Source organism: Schistocerca americana, chromosome X (assembly GCF_021461395.2).
Source record: "Schistocerca americana isolate TAMUIC-IGC-003095 chromosome X, iqSchAmer2.1, whole genome shotgun sequence".
NCBI classification, from domain to species: domain Eukaryota; kingdom Metazoa; phylum Arthropoda; class Insecta; order Orthoptera; family Acrididae; genus Schistocerca; species Schistocerca americana.
The window spans coordinates 159908262-159912864 of record NC_060130.1 but is presented as its reverse complement, the minus strand read 5'-3'; the positions used below and the strand labels follow the sequence as shown (position 1 = coordinate 159912864).

General features: G+C 44.6%; 1 pseudogene; it reads right to left on the bottom strand.

The window, feature by feature from the left end:
• Positions 1-4184: 4184 nt before the first annotated feature.
• On the bottom strand, positions 4185-4302 carry LOC124556996 (annotated as a pseudogene).
• Between the last annotated feature and the right edge of the window lie 301 nt (positions 4303-4603).

The following is a 4603-nucleotide window of genomic DNA, read 5'->3' as shown; positions in this document are numbered from 1 at the left end:
TCCGCAAGCCACCCAACGGTGTGTGGCGGAGGGCACGTTACGTGCCACTGTCATTACCTCCCTTTCCTGTTCCAGTCGCGTATGGTTCGCGGGAAGAACGACTGCCGGAACGCCTCCGTGCGCGCTCAAATCTCTCTAATTTTACTTTCGTGATCTCCTCGGGAGGTATAAGTAAGGGGGAAGCAATATATTCGATATCTCATCCAGAACGCACCCTCTCGAAACCTGGACAGCAAGCTACACCGCGATGCAGAGAGCCTCTCTTGCAGAGTCTGCCACTTGAGCTTGCCAAACATCTCCGTAATGCTATCACGCTTACCAAATAACCCTGTGACGAAACGCGCAGCTCTTCTTTGGATCTTCTCTATCTGCTCTGTCAACCCGACCTGGTACGGATCCCACACTGATGAGCAATACTCAAGTATAGGTCGAACGAGTGTTTTGTAAGCCACCTCCTTTGTTGATGGACTACATTTTATAAGGACTCTCCCAATGAATCTCAACCTGCACCCGCGGTACCAACAATTAATTTTATTTGATCATTCCACTTCAAATCGTTCCGTACGCATACTCCCAGATATTTTACAGAAGTAACTGCTACCAGTGTATGTTTCGCTATCATATAATCATACAATAAAGGATCCTTCTTTCTATGTATTCGCATTACATTTGTCTGTGTTAAGGGTCAGTTGCCACTCCCTGCACCAAATACCTATGCGCTGCAGATCTTCCTGCATTTCGCTGCAATTTTCTAATGCTTCAACCTCTGTGTATACTACAGCATCATCCGCGAAAAGCCGCATGGAACTTCCGACACTATCTACTAGGTCATTTATATACATTGTGAAAAGCTATGGTCCCATAACACTCCCCTGTGGCAAGCCAGAGGTTACTTTAACGCCGGCCGGAGTGGCCGAGCGGTTATAGGCGCTACAGCCTGGAACCGCGCAACCACTCCGGTCGCAGGTTCGAATCCTGCTTCGGGCGTGGATGTGTGTGATGTCCTTAGGTTAGTTAGGTTTAAGTAGTTCTAAGTTCTAGGGGACTGATGACCACAGCAGTTAAGTCCCATAGTGCTCAGAGCCATTTGAACCATTTTGTTACTTTAACGTCTGTAGACGTCTCTCCATTGAGAACTAAATGCTGTGTTATGTTTGCTAGAAACTCTACAATCCAGCTACACAGCTGGTCTGATATTCCGTATGCTCTTACTTTGTTTATCAGGCGACAGTGCTGAACTGAATCGAACGCCTTCCGGAATTATGACCACTATGATAAAATTACAGAGAGGCGCACGAGCAGTCGGACTTGTACTGCACCTTCCACGCTATCGAAAAGTGAAACAGGGAAGGGAAGGGTTGGGATTGACATGGGAAGGACTTAAGAAACTGTTCTGCAATGCTCCCTCCACCACGCACTATGTGGCGGCTTAGGAAGTACAGTAGAGACCTACTGCGGGAAAAGCGCACGGTCTTTGAATGGCTGATTCGAAAGTGTGTTTCAGACACGTGGGCCACCCACATAACCGAGAGCCCAACGGTCCTGTTTCAGTTCACCAGCTGAACAGGTATTGTTGATTACGTACCTCACTCGTACTTTATGCAACGACCTTTCACAACGTTTCTCAAGTTATACCGTTAGCAGAATACATTTCTTCTTGGAAAAGACTCCATGAACAGGATGGAAGAACGACTATTTTCTTGTGTTGTATCTCTTCTTAATTATTCTCAGCGGGGCGCTATAAGGTTTCTTTAGAAACAACATTTCTAGCACCCATCAAGTCGCTTCACTGAACTTTTAAATTTAAATTAAAGATTCCAGCGAACAATCTTCTCACTTAAAGATCGTTGAGAGTTTTTGGTTTTATTGTGGGAAGCAAGATAAAACAATTTACTACGTTAAATACATAAGAGGAAGGAAAATAAGAGAAACAGAAAATAATATGACATCTTTATAGCTTCCAGGTACTTGTTAACGAACAACATAATACATGCGTACCCCGTGTAGATGCTAGTGTCTTTCTGAGTTGACTGATAGTCCTGATGATTTTATGATGCTAGTTTCTTCCTCATTAACCACTTTCTTCTCATCGTCACGATGTTCGTATCTATGAAGACCGCTATTTCGTCCACTGTAAGTATTCATGTATTACAGGTCTACGAGGTGGTGGGTTTGTGAACATCTAAACAGATACCTATTGAGTACATACTGCCATTCCCCCCTTTGCCCTCCCACCCTCTCATTTGCACCTTCATCACACCTACAACGAAATTCAAGCGTTGATGTTGCAAGTATTTTACAACTACACTGGTCTGATTGTCTCATAATATTGATACTTCACACTAAAATATTATTCTTAGCCTTAACAGCGTTTCAGATTTTGGTGTCCAATGAAAGAAGTGGATAATCATCCACATAAAAAAAAAATACTTATAAACCTGCAGATTTGGAGAGGTACTTTTGACCAGGTAAGTCATGTGAAAGCCAACAAGCTCGTCTAAAACAGAATAGTCTGCAGCTCGTGGTCTAGTGGCTGGTTTTGCTGCCTGTGAGTTCCCGGTTTCGATTCCCTGCCGAGTTCGAGATTTTCTCTGCCCGGGGACTGGGTGTTTGTGTTGTCCTCATCATTTCATCATCATCATCATTCGTGACGGTGGCTAGATTGGACTGCGTAACAATTGGATTGTGTAAAAATTTGGAATTTTTATGGGCGCTGATGACCGCGTTGTTGAGCGCTCCACAAACCAAACATCGTCTCTAAAACAGAAGAATAAACGTACCATATTATGTTGAAAATACCATCACAAATTTTAGTAAGCAGAAAGTATAATACCGAACGCCTTCATGGGCAAATATGCGTGCATAATTTTGTTATCGAACGGATTTCGGTCATTGCGATTCTTCCAGTAAATGTGATTAGCTTCTTACATTAGTTACCTTATTCTTGAGCGAGAAGATGTCATAGAAATTTGCGTTTCTGTAACGAGATGGATATGTGTACAATTTCGAAATCTGCGAATCTAAGAGAACGAAAAAAAAGAAACTTTCCAAAATTAAACGCAAAATATTCTCATTATAGGTACGCACTTTCCTACGCCCTCATCTCGGTCATGTGCTAGGGGACTAATGTGAAAATCAAATTACGCCTGATTATGGATCCATAAGGACTGAAACGCATTTTGTAACAGAACAAACCACGAATATGTGTGTGATATTCGCTTGATGGCGGTAATGATATGCATCGAAAGAGAACATATGAGGAAAGTAGTAAGTAGCATTTTTACAGAAAGTAAAGTCGCATACAGATGTATCTTTATATTAGGCTACATACTACATGATCCGTAAATGATGCGTCCGAAATCGGGTAAAACATGACGGAGAGGCCTACGCATCGTTAACGATTTCACCAACGTTAGAAAGTAAATACAGCGTTGGAATCCCCGTCCACCCCTTAATAGCCGTCTGATTAAAGATTCGACGAACCAGGTTCAGGTATTTTATCTTCCCCGAGTTGAATGGTCGATACTCATCCTCATCTGTATAGGCGTATAAAGGCGTGGTACCACACTAAAGAACCATACTCCATTCAAAATTACTTTCCGACTTACAGCAACGAAGGAAATAGAGGACTTCGGCTCGCCCTGGAGACACGGCCCGTATTCAGCAGACTGCGGAAGACTTGTCAACCATCTGCGGTTGACAAACCTCCACCCTCCCCACTGCTACACGTATGTGAACGAGATGGAACACTTTCTAACAGGCGCATAAAAAAAGCACTCCGTCGTCAGGCCACGAGTGGCCTACCGGGACCATCCGACCGCCGTGTCATCCTCAGTTGAGGATGCGGATAGGAGGGGCGTGGGGTCAGCACACCGCTCTCCCGGTCGTTATGATGGTATTCTTGACCGAAGCCGCTACTATTCGGTCGAGTAGCTCCTCAATTGGCATCACGAGGCTGAGTGCACGCCGAAAAATGGCAGCCGGCCGGGGTGGCCGAGCGGTTCTAGGCGCTACAATCTGGAGCCGCGCGACAGCTACGGTCGCAGGTTCGAATCCTGCCTCGGGCATGGATGTGTGTGATGTCGTTAGGTTAGTTAGGTTTAAGTAGTTCTAAGTTCTAGGGGACTGATGACCTTAGAAGTTAAGTCCCATAGTGCCCAGAGCCATTTGAACCATTTGAAAAATGGCAACAGTGCATGGCGGCCTGGATGGTCACCCATCCAAGTACCGACCACGCCCGACAGCGCTTAACTTCAGTGATCTCACGGGAACCGGTGTAGCCACCGCGGAAAGGCCGTTGCCTTCTAACAGGCGCACACTACATTAAAATTACATTTTTATGGAAACGAAGCATCAGAATTACAGCCATTAGTGGTTTATTCTGATAAAACGTGGATACACATTGCACCGTTAATACATTTTGTCAAAGTGTGCGACGTCTATTGTCAAACAAAGGTACTCGTTTATGTCTAATTCTTGTGCTACGCTGTACGTTAGCGTACAGATGCGCAGCGGGTGACAGCACATTACTTGAAAAAACATTGGAGTGAAAGCTGTTACTACCCCATTCCCTATTTCTCGGGCGTAATCACAACTGTGGTGC